Here is a 13,571-nt window from a genome sequence, read left to right as displayed (position 1 = left end):
AAGAAAAGCTCATGATGTTATAAGGCCTGCCTTGCCTAGCACCAGTTTGTGACCTTGGAACAAACAACCTTGGCTTCCTTGGGACTTGGTATCCTAAACGCTGAAATAGGAACATTGATCAGTGATGATCGAGTACCACAATTTACAAGTATGTTTTACTTCAGGATACAGAATAAGTATAATTTATATATTGCACTTTGATTTATTACTAAAATGAATTAAACACTTTGTAAGATACCATTTACTACCTGCAGTATGCACTCGTGTAATTTTTATTTCTAGATAGACAGATGCTAGACTAATTGATGATAGGTTGATATATAAAAATGTACATACGTTTATGTATGCATACATACATAATTACATGCAGAGATACATATAAAGATATATAGATACAGAAATGATAGGTAAATGCTGATCATGGTCCATTCAATATATTTAAGGACCATAAAATGAGTCAGTGCTTTCTCTTGGCAAAAGTATCATCAGATCTATAGGTCTTTCCATAAGTGATGGAAATGAGCATTTGGCCATATCTTAGAGGATTGATTTGTCAATGGTAATGCCAGTCATAAAGGTTGTTACAATACCCAGGCCTATTTATATCACTTACCTCATTTAATATCCAAAGTTATCCTATGAGGAAGGTACATTGATTCTTCTCATGTTCCACATAATAATAACATGACACACAAAGGTTTATAATTTCCCATTGACACAAAATTGTGAAGTGGTGGAACTATCCCTTAGACTAACTAACTTGATTCCAGAGCTTCTATTCTTCAGATAACTCCACTCTGTTCCCTTTCCACTAACATTGCCATCTTTAGTTAATAGAGTTCAAACAAGATTTAGACCCAGTTCCTCATGTAGTATTCTTTCTCCCAGCTCACATTATCCCAAGGAATGACCTTGGGAGAAAAAAGAGGGAACTTGAGAGGAAGAAGTGGTAGAAAGAGTTCTCAAGCTCAGACCCCTAGAACTGTTGAGCTTTTGCTTTTGTAAGCAAATTAACGTTCTCTATTTGTAAATTTAACTAGAAAAAAATGAACACTGGGAATGACTAAAAATGGACTGGCTTCAGAAAGGACTGAACTTTCACACCTTAGGCAGTCTTCACCTTCTACCAGGAAGGAAAGGATGGCCCCCAGCCACAGGTCCTTGTCACAGGAGGCTGTGAAGATGGTGAAAATTGCATGGTAAATGCTCCCTTTGTTTAATGTTTTCCTTCTCCCCCAAGGCTGGGTACGGGGACATGAATGGCCTCAGTTCACAAAGTTGACCCTAAAAGATTTGGTCAATGTTTCAGGAAGGGCTCAGAGGAAAATAAAAAAGAATCTCAGAGAAAAAAAAATCAAGAAAGGACAGAAATGGCCATTAATGCTACTAGTTGATTAGAGTAGCTGAGGTGAGCCATGTAATGGGAAAATCAGAACATGTCATTCTGTTCGACACTCACCCTCCCTCTCCACTTGCAGGAATATCCTATTACAGAAAAGTGTGTGCAGATGTTATAGTTTGGATTTTGAAGGTCTCTGAAAGCCTGTGTGTTAAAGGCCCCATGCCCAGCCCAGAGTGTTATGGCAGGTTGTGGAACATTTAGTAGATGTGGCCTGGTGAAGTAAGGATAGATCACCTTGAAAAGGATGCATCCTTTGCTTCCCAGGAGCCATAAGGTAAGCAGTCCACTTCCACTGTGCACTCTTTCCTTGATATACTGTTTGCTCACAGGCCCAAAACAATGGAGCCAGTAACCAGGGACTGAAACCAAAAGCCAAATCAAACCTTAAGTATTATGATATTGTAATAGAAAGCTGACTAACATAATAGTACTTATTCAAGGACTGTTGAGATATAAAGAGGTTTTTGTCCTGTCCCCTTTGACTTAATTTCTACTTTTTTCTGCTTTTTTTTACTTCTTAGCGCATATTGCCACCTGAAATATGGTTCATTATTTAGAGCAATAGGAGATCTCAGAGTGAATCTAAGATGTAAGATTTTTTTTCCTATGATATTCCAGTCCCTAGAACTGAACCTGACACTTGTTAATAAATTATCAAAAAGCAAAAGAATAGTTGATGGGTAAATATGATTGCAAAAATATGAATGATTCTAACCAATAAAGAGACATAAAAAACGGAATATCCAACCTAACTCTAGACAAGAAGAGGAGGAAGGTGAGAAGACCTGGTAAGCCTTGTATGGTTTCAGAAAGAGGACCATTAATCTTTTCTGCAAAGTAACTAGAAGTCTGATTTATAGTCCTCTCTCTGGCTTTCCAAAAGCAAAAGACTGCAATAGTTCTATTTATAGAAACAGTCACATGATCTGCATTAGAATCTACTAGAAATTAACCTCACTTTACCAATTAAAAAAAAAAAAAAGGTAGAGGGCTGGGAAGTGGCTCAGTGGTAGAGCACTTGCCTTGCATTCTCGAGGCCCTGGATTCGATTCCTCAGCACCACATAAGAAAAAAGCCGGAAGTGGCACTCTGGCTCAAGTGGTAGAGTGCTAGCCTTGAGCTGAAGAGCTGAGGGACAGCTCCCAGGCCCAGAGTTCAGGCCCCACGACCGGACCCCCCCCCAAAAAAAGGTAGGCAAAAAAGTTAAGCAACTCTTTCATAATATCCAAAACGTGAAAACAACCAAGTGTCTAATAATGAAAAAGGGAATAATTAAAATGTATTGATGATATATTATATGGCAATATAAAGAAATAAAGTAATGATACATAGATACATGAAAAGACCTTAGTAAAACTATGCTAAGTAAACTGAGAGACAGAAAGTCATTAACTGTATGATTTCATTTATATCTGAAGTTTATAAGTAAATCCACAGGGGAAAAATACAAATTCATGAATGCCAGAATCTAAACTAGAGAGATTGTGACCGATGAGTGAGTACATAGAGTAGTGAAATTATTTTGGAACTACAGAGAGAGGATGGTTGTATAATATTGTGAAAGAATTACATATTACTACATTGTACACTTCGAAGTGGTTTAGTTTATGCTGTCTGAATTTCACCTCAATAACTTCAACATAAAAGTTAAGAAATTTGTACAGAGATGAAGGGTACTAAAAGTTTTCATATCAATTCATTTGATGCATATCCTGGTACATACTTGCCATCAGAGGCTTTTTTTTTCTTTCTCCTTAAATGGAAAATATTTGAGCTAAAAAGTACCTGGAATCACATTTACCATATGCATTCTTTGTTTTGCTTTCTTTCTTGTTTTCTTTTAACCATATGCATTCTTAACCTAAACACACAGAAATATTCTAGGACGTCTATGAATTCTAGAATTAGACAGAATATTTTATGTAAGTACATACGCAAGTTTTTCCTGATAAAGAGTTGTTTCATTCTGTTTCAAAGATGTCTGAAACCCCAAGAGTCAAAAAGTTACAATCCAAACCTAATAGCTAGCAACAGTAATAGAGAAGTCAGTATTAGATGTCATTCTTCTAATTCCCACCACGCAGTCCTTGTTTTACACCATAGCTCTCCTTTCTCTCATCACTTCATGGTGACCTAAACTCAGAGAACTTGTTTTCTTATAAAGCTGTAAGACTGAAGGAAAATAATATGAAACTGTTATTAAAATCTCCTGGGTTCAATGATCTTTTAAAATGAAGCAATGATCATGAATAACTTAAATTGACCAAACTTACAAAATATATTGACCACTAAAAAAAAAAAGATCAGTAGGAAAAACTTCAAAAATGATTTTTTTTAATGCTCAAACAAAACCTGCTACACAGTAAAACAAAGTCATATGAAACTGGCACCTCAGCAGACTTAAAAGCATCTTATACAAACAGGAAAAACAATCAACAAAATGAAAGGTCCATTTATAGAACAGGAGGAAACAACAAAAAACCCACTGGTAATGAGAGACAAATAGAGAAATAAAGAATATTATAATACTGTTATGATACAGACAAATTACTTTTAATTTTAGCAAAAAACTGAGGTAAAAATATTAAGAATCATTTCATAAATTGTTGTGCTTTTTTTTTGTTTTTTTGTTTTTTGGGGGGGGTCCTGTCATGGAGCCTGAACTCTGGGCCTGGGCGCTGTCCCTCAGTTCTTCAGCTCAAGGCTAGCACTCTACCACTTGAGCCACAGCACCACTTCTGGCTTTTTTCTTTTTTTCTTATGTGGTGCTGAGGAATCGAACCCAGGGCCTCATGCATGCAAGGCAAGCACGCTACCACTGAGCCACCTTCCCAGGCCCTGTTGTGCTGTTATATGGGGAAAAAATCACAATACAAAAATATGTAAATTGCAGCTCATTAGGATGTTAAAAATAAGATGATGTTAAGTGAATTGAACTCCAAGATATGGAAGCAAGAGGTTTTTCTTTGTTGTTGTTGTTTTTGATGTTCTCCTCTTGTCACTGTATTTGATTTTGATACCCTGAGTATTGTATATACATTTATCTGAATTAGGAAAGGGAAGGAAAACAACAAAATGGTGAGAAAAAGACAAAGGGTGAACCAATATGACAGCAATACTCATAAGACACTATGTTGGAAATGAACTAGTCAACATGGGGGAGGGAGGAAAATAGGAGAAAAATGAGGGAGGGGGTAACAAGTTTTAAAAGAAATGTACTCACTACCTCAATATATGTAACTGTAACCCCTCTGTACATCACCTTGACAATAAAATTAAATTTTAAAAAAATATGGGGAAAAGTCAATATACAGGGTCCGGATTCTTATTTTATACTACACAGATTAATCAACTCAAAATGGATCAAAAACTTAAACATAAAATGAGGAAATGTAAAAACACTAGAATAAAACATAAGGAGAAACTTTAATATTAATGTTAAGTATTCATTGTATATGTTATCAAAAACAGATCATAAAAGCAAAAATAGATAAGTGGAACCATATCAAACTAGAAAAGGTTTTATGGTAAAAGAAACAATCAACAAAATGAAAAAGTGAGCTATAGAACAGGAGAAAATACTTTAAAGCCATGTAGCTAATAGAAGTTAATATAAAAAGATATATACACGAGTCCTACAAGCAACAGAAAATAAGGTAATAACTTGAATTAATCAAAAGACTTGCATAGTTGTTTTTTAAAGAAGATATACAAATGAACAACAAATAAATGAAAAGGTGTTGGACAGTACTATCAGGGAAATGGAAGTCATCTAAGTATGAAGTGGTATTTCATTGTTGTTTGGATATCCAGAGGTTGCAGGGAATAATTGAAATTTCGATTTTGATCAAAGGATACACAGTTTCAGTTATGCAAGATGAATTTGCTCTAGAAATATGTTGTACTGTTAACAGTTCTGTAACTAGGTGTTGGTGGCTCACATCTGTAAGTCCTAACTGTAAGCCCTAACCATTCCAGAGGCTGAGATCTGAGGATCATGATTAAAAGGCAGCCCACGCAGGAAGTCTGTGAGACTCTAATCTCCAATGAATCCTACACACACACACACACACACAACCAGAAGTAGAGTTGTGACTCAAGTGATAGAGTACTAGCCTTAAAAAATAAAAAGCTAAGGGGAAGTTCCTAGGCCCTAAATTCAAGATCTACTACCAACACACCAACACACACACACACACACACACACACACACACAAACACACACACACACACACACACTGCATCATACAGTTAAAATTTGGTTAAGAGTCTATATTAGGTGCTATTGTCACAAATATATGTGTATGTACATATTTATATATACATACATATGCATATCTGTGTGTGCATGTGTATGTGTGTATATAGATACACATATATGTATATGTATGTGTACATATATACCACAAAATAGAATTCAAATTAGAACCCTAAGAATATGTTCCTAGTCACGTGATTCTTTTAGTTTTACCATCTAGAAGACTGGATCTGTAACATCAGCCTATTCTCCTATCTCCTGGCAGAAGACAGAGCTGGAACATACGCACAGAGCTCTTTTCCTCAAGTGTTAATGGGAACTCCAGGAGGAACACTCACCTTAGAATCACCTTATTTAAACTGGGACAGTGTCTCTCAAGCATGAGTTACCTGGTCCTGCTGTCCTCTTTATGTCAGATTCTGAGCCAGTTCTGGAGAGAGGACAGGGTTTCTCCTTTCTACCAAACTCTCAGATGTTTCTAGAACAAACCATGTCAAGGCACCGGAAGACTGGCCTTTCAACAGTTGTGTCTATCAAGTGCTTAGTTCGCTGTATAAGTCTTCTGGAGAGATTGGTGTCAAAGACAATATTCCAAGCTCTTCATTCCTAGAGATTGAGATTGATCAGGTGTGGAATGAGGCTCGGAACCTGCATTTTAATGCCACAGGGATCAAAAGGCAGTTGGAGAACTATAGCTCTAAAGTAGAGCCCTCTCTATTTTGTTTTGAGTGTCTTCTTTTTTTTTCTAAGAAGAGGAGGGATTAAGCTCAAATGATATTTGGCATTGGAGCTGGCAATGGTGCCTTTGCTCAGTTTCAAATGACCTCAAGGTAAACCCTGAAAACTGCACCAGGAAAGTATCTCTAGATTACCCAAACAGGGTTGCCAGTACTCATCCACTTGCTTACTTGCCATTTCTGTGTCAGGTCATTTATTTTATAAAGCAAGACCTGTGGAATAAGAAATCAAACATGTTGTAGTGAAATTTGAAGGGTGAAAATATTAGAGTTCACCCAGACTTTTTTTTGTTAAAAAAAAAAAAAAGAAGATAGTGGAGACTTGGTTAAATGAGTTGCCCATTTCCTGTTACAAAAAGAAAGTATTTTCCCCAGATTGAGGATTGCAAATGCATGATGCTAAGTGAAACAAGCAAGATTGAAAAAGCAACATATTAAACAACTCCACTTTTAAGCAAATTTGGGAAAGATAAAATTATAGGGATAACTCACAGTTGTTGGCTGGTGACCGTGTAGGGACCAGGATTGAAAACAACAGAGCAGGAGAAGTGTTTGGGAAGCAATGAAACTCTTTTGTATTTACTTGTGGTGATTACTTTATTAACCTTTAACATTTCAGAGCTTCTAGAAAAAAAAAAACACTAAAAAGCATTTTGTACTATGTAATTTACACCCTGATAAATATGACTTTCAAAAAGGTTGTGAATAGTGGTTGTTCAAATTAAAAAGAAAAAAAGTCTTGTTTAGCCTATTTTCAGCTATAACTGATGTTAAAACCAAGAACTGAAAATGAGCAACCTAGAATCAAATCTTCAAATAATGATCTCAAAGTGTCAAATTAATATTTCTTTTAAAAATGAAGTGTGTAAGGGTCAGACATAGTGGCACACATCTGTCATCCTAGCTACTTGGGAAACGTAATTGGAAGATAATGGTTCCAGGACAGCCTGTACAGAAGTTAATGAGATTCTTTCTCAAAAGCAAGCCATCTGTACACATCTATAATCTCAGCTGTTCTGAAAGAAAGATAGAAAGGGCCTATCTGAGGCCATTCCAGGAGAAATCTTGAGACCCTGTGTAGAAAAATAAAAGGAAAAGCAAAAGGATTAGAAGTATGGCTAAATTGGTACAGCCCTTGTCCAGTAAGTGAGAGAGGCCCTGAGTTCAATTCCTAGTACTGCAAAATGCATGCATGCACACATACATATGTATATATGTACATATATATACACACACACACACAAACAATTCCTTGGGTTTTGTTCTCAGCACAACAAGTAAATAATATATATTCATTTAACAAATTAATAATACATTGTTTAGTACATAAATAGTAAATGAAAATGAGGCACGTTGAATCACATTACTCATAAAAATTTTGATAATTAGTTGAATTTTTGGAAACTAAAGATTATACTGGTTAAAAATTATAATATTATTTTAATAGGATTGGGATGGGGGAGGGGGGAGGCTGGGAAGGGATGTGAAGGGTAAACAAAGGAGGAGGCTGCAATGCTTGGTAAGAAATGTACACATTATCCTGCCCATGTAATTGTAACTCCTCTGTACAGTATGTTCACAAATAAAATTAAATTAAATTTAAAAAAAATTATAATATTATTTTAAATATCTAAATTCTATCTCATTCTTTTGAAATTCTTCATTAATTTGTAATGTAGTAGGACATATATAATTTTAAAATACACACACACATATATGTATATATATGTATATATATTATATATATATATGTATATATATATATAGTGAAGTCATTCTCAAAAAGTTACTCTACTGCTGGTAATGTGTGACTTTTTAAACTTTAATGTGCACTGGAAGTACCCAGGATCTTATTAAACTACAAAACTGACTTAGAGATGGGATTGGGGCTGTTCCTACATTTCTAACCATCTCTTGGTGATGCCATTACAGCAGGCCCAAGAGTCATACCTTGAAATGAAAGACTAGTTTCCTGAAGAATCATGCAGCTGATTCACAGTAACAACCAACATATTCAATTCTTCTTGGATTTTGGACATGAATCTTCATTAGTCAACAGGCCAGCACTCCTAGTGACTTCCTACTGCATGTGCCCACAGAGAAAATTATTCCCATTCCCTGCGCTCAAAGGCTGGTTATACTTAGCTTGTTGCTTATCCACCTGCTTGAGCTGCCTTAGAAAGAAGAAAACGTTATCTAATAATAGCGGTGCCTCATATTTGCACATGGTTTATAATTTACCAAATACACTCAATACCTGTATACTCATATCAGGCCCATGATGCTCCAGGTAGAACAAAGCAGGTGGATTAAAGGCTCATTCCCCAGGACTGAGAAGGCAGAGTGTTTTCAGAGTTGGAGTGATCAGGAAGAGCAGAAAGGAAAATGACCCACGAGTTTGACTATGGGGAGCAGGTAGGGTATTCAGTAGATGAGGAGTGAGGCAGGGGGAGGCATTTATTGAGCCCAGTTTCTCACGATCAATAGTCATCAAGAGAACTCATGCTTTCATTTTAATCTGTAGGAAGTAGACATCATGATTTTTTAAAATTAATTCAGGGACTAATGTAATCAAATTCACCACAGACGTGTTGCATTTGATATAGAGAAGACTGGTGAAAGTCCATTTATGGAGCTACTGAAGAGAAAGTAAAAATGATAGCAAAGTCAAGTGAGGGAAAATATGTACAGGCCTTTATTTCTGATTGAGGGAATTCTGAGAGTTGAAACTATCCAAAAAAATTAAGATTTTATGTCCAAGGCCTATATAGAGTGTGTGCCTTTTAAATTGATTAGGCCTCACCTGTCAATTGAGACTAAAGAAATAAATTCCTGGAAGACACATCTGCTTTCCACTGCCATGTTCATTGCAGCTTTGCCAAAAGAATAAACGCTTGAAAGCAAGCTACATGTTCAAAATGGAATGATTCGATAAATAGGTGTAAGACTGAGGAACATTTCAAAGGATATATTTTTTAACTCTCTAAATAGATGTAGTTTCCTGACAGGAAAACTACTGTCTTAATAATATCAATTTTCCCAAGTTAATATATGTGTGATATAATGCCAAAGAAATATTTGGAGTTGGGCAAATTAAGCCTGAAATTTATCAAGAAAAAATTTAAAGCAAAGACTACTAAAGTGTTTGTACTTATAGATATTATAATAAACTTGTTTGTTAGTTAAACTGTTCATTGGGGACAGACAAACAGGCATCTCAAAGTTGCAGAGTATATACAAACATGTGAATAGAATGAGTGAAATCATTGGTGAAAGCAATGGAAGAATTATAGCAGGAGTTCAATAGAAAAATGAGGAATTGAAGATGCATTCAAAAGAAGATTAATTTAACTTTCCACCTCAATTATATTTAAAAATAAATCCCAAGAAAATTAAAATTCTGTTTGAAAAGGAAGCCAGCCCTTCATCTGTACTACATAGAAAAAAAGCAAGACAGAAACCGTTCACTGCATATTATGGACAAATTGGACTAGGTGAAAAAATTTTAATGTTCAGATAGTGAAATGGCTACAAAATCAGAGGAAACGTGACAGATACAAAAACATGTTTGCAACACATTTAGCAAAGCACTAATGAGTCTAAAACACTTCAACATTAGTTTTTTACTAAGTCTAATATCTCCAGAGAACATAAAGCATAGGATTCAATAACTACAGCATTCAAATATTCTACTCACACTAAGCTCCATGAACTCAATTTTGCAAGGAATCATGAGACTATGAGCTAGAACTTATCTTACTCATCAGAGTAGCAAGATTAGATTGATAAAGTTAGTGCTTGCAAAGAAGTGAGAAAACATACTGAGAATGTATTTCAATAAACATTTGAGAAGAGAATTTGGAAGCAGACATAAAAATTTTTTGAATATCCCTAGCCTATGAGTCACTTTTAGAACATTCTCTTACAATAGTTTTAGAGAGCAATTTGGTAACTAGCTATCAAAATTTAATTCAGTTCTTCTTTTTAAACTGCATCTCATGTTGTAGCCTAGGCTAGCTTCTAATTCAAAGTCCTCCTGCTTCTGCCTCTGAAGTTCTGGGACTACAGGCAGATACCACTGTACCTAGATATTTGTCAAAAAGAATTTATGGTCATTTCCTTTGACCCCAAATGACTTTTTTTTTTAGAATTATCAAAAGCCTAGCAAATAATAAATTACAAGCTATATAGGCTACAATGTCATGATATATACATATATATGTATGTCATATATATACATATATATATATAACTACATTAAAATTTTGAAAAGATAAGTCATTGAAAAAGCTTTTAGTTTTAAAGTTTAAAAATTCATGTACATGCATATAAAAAGATGACTACACACAGAGTGGAAAGAGATATTAACATGTTAATGGTGGTTTCCCCTAGAAATGGGTTTAAGTTAAAAAAAAAGAGGATGTGTGACTTGGAAGGATTTTTATCTTACAGATATAGTTGTAGTTGTTGGGGCTTTTGTATTTTGGGGGAGGAGGGAGTTGGGGTCATTTGTGTATTTGTTGTTTCATAGCAGTTCTGGGTTTGACTCAATATTTCTAGCATTTTTCTCTTCTGTTATTTTAAAAAATGAGAGTTGTCTTCAAAGGAGGAAAATGATAAACAAAATTATCCATGTTCATGGAGCAAGAGAAATGGTGGGAAAAGCAACCTAGAAATGCCAGAGAGACAGAGGGTACTGGGGTCCAGGATGCGGGGACTGGTGCAGGAGACTGAAAGCCAAGGAAGGAGAGTTACAGAGCTGGGGACAGGCTTATAATGGCCCAGCCCAGAGGGCAGCCAATGAGCAGTAGAAGGTAGCTGAAAACCAGGAGCCCTGCCAGGGACACCCAATCACAGAACACATGGATACTTGAAGGTGGTAGTGTGAGCATCAGGTAAGGCTTTGGGAGAGAAGGAAAACAGGAAACTGAGGAATGTAGGTTGGTCCTGCCTTAAGTTTCACAAATGAAGAAGGGAAGGAATTACATTGTAAATCGACCTAAAAAGCCAGCAGGAGCAGGGAAGATATGAGGAAGCAGCAGCCCAAGAGACAGAAAGAATAAATATACAAACTTCACAAGATACAAATATACAAACTTCACAATACTGAAGTTTGAATTACAGCGCAGGCCTTTTGCATATGCTCTCACTATTGATATTCTCCTTATCAGTTTTTGAAGCATATGTCTCTGTGCCTGATCTAACAGCAAGTGAAGCTCAAAGTAGCCAAATGTATAGTAAATATATTGCCAGTGCCTGGGCACTTTCCTCTGCCTTGAATACCAAGCAAGGTCTTGGAGACAGAAAAGGATTCCAGCACTAAGCTGGAAAGTGTCCGCTGGGAAAGAAAAGGCAAGAACACATCCACTGAGACAGGTACATAAGCAAGAAGAGAACCCTAGCAAAGGGGCAAAGCATGGCATAGTGTGGAAAAGGAAGCCTTAACAAAACAGGGAAGAAGATGAGGACCATAACTGACTTTATTAGCTCAGTATGAGAGGCCAAGGCAATTCACTGACTGTGAGTGTCAAATGTCAGTGGCTTAGGGACAGTGCCTGTGTGCTGTACAAAAGCTACACAAAGCTAAGCTTGACCTTTTCACCCAATGAAATGTGGACTAGTCATTCAACAGCTAATCTGCCACCTGCAAGCCAGGAGTACAGAGGAGCCATGAGGTAGGTAGAACAGCAAGTCCTTGTCTTCTGGGAGTCAGCAGTCTGCTGTCACTGGGAGTGAATATTTTCCTATCTGTTGCAATAATCTGATTCAGAAAACAATAGAACAGAGCAATCTCTTTCTTTTCAGAGATCAGAGAGGTAGAAATACACGCATACAGCGCCCAGGTTATAATGGCTATTTTTTAAAATATTTTAATGATGCAATAGCATACCTGTATAACCATTCTGTTAAAAGGAGCTTCAGCTTAGGCTCTGCCCCACTCCTTCAAAAATGGAGACTAATGTATGTTTACCGAGGCAAGACTAAATAAACTATGATGTTTAGTAAGTTAGGTGTATTTAATGTGTGTGTGTGTGTGTGTGTGTGTTTTACTTAAATGGTTTGGAATTAACCATGGGTTTATGGTGACATAACTTCAGCATGTGGTCCAGAAATATCTATATTCTGATATTGAGGATGTCACCCAAAGGTTTTGAAAAATTTGGAGTTATATATCTTCTTAGACAGTCATGAAGCTAGTAGATCTAGATACACCTCAATGGTCAGAAGCAGCATACACAGCCTGAATGGGAGAGATACATTCCCCTTCCCCTAAGAACACCCATGGGAGTTTAACTTGTACAAGGACAAGTTATTGAATAGGAAACAATAAGTGATTATGTTTGTGTTGGTACCTCCTCTAATGCAAAAAGATCACCAAACATCGTGGGGTTTCAATGGCTTCCTGAGGCTTGGCAGCTAACTGCTTCTGAATGTCATTTACAGATCATTGCAGACTGTCAGTAAGTTAAAGGGGGGAACTCGTGTTCAATAACTTTTTTTTTTCCATTTTGTTTTAACCTCACCAGTCTTTGTTTAAAATATCTTCTTGATGGCCCTCTGAATTATATAACTATCAGATGCATTATTAATTAATGACCTCAGGCAACTGTTACTATTATTTTTCTTATATATTTTTTCCTGTATATATATATATATATATATATATATACATATATATATTTACAGTATGTGTGTGGGGGTGTGTGTGTGATTTTGCAAGAGTAAAAAGTTTATAGTTTTGTTATTATCAACAACAGAGTAAAATACAATTCAGATCATATTAAATAAGATGCATTATATATTTATGAAAAACAACAAAAGTATGGGTTATTTAGACACTCCTAGTTTTGTGCATTATATTAATGTACGAATCATACACAGGAAGTTTTGACTTTAGATGCTAAAAACGGAAAGCAAAACCTCCTCGTGTCACTTTGTTGATGTTGTGTTTTTTTTCTTTTTACTCCTTTTCCTCTGGCTCCTCCCCGCTCCTGGAAGGTGAGATTCACATCCCTGGCCCTTCCTCCCCTCCCCCTTCAAGTATCCTCAAGCTTCTGTTCAATCGTGTTCCCAACTAAAGAAATCTGACACCAAGACACTCAATATCTGGGCTGCCTTGGAGACAAATAGCATCTTTGAGTTCCCTTGACTCGTGAGGAAGACATTTTCAGGA

The sequence above is a fragment of the Dipodomys merriami genome, unplaced genomic scaffold (assembly GCF_024711535.1).
Source record: "Dipodomys merriami isolate MVZ:Mamm:240054 unplaced genomic scaffold, mDipMer1.0.p SCAF_30, whole genome shotgun sequence".
In the NCBI taxonomy this organism is placed as follows: domain Eukaryota; kingdom Metazoa; phylum Chordata; class Mammalia; order Rodentia; family Heteromyidae; genus Dipodomys; species Dipodomys merriami.
This window is presented reverse-complemented; position numbering follows the sequence as displayed.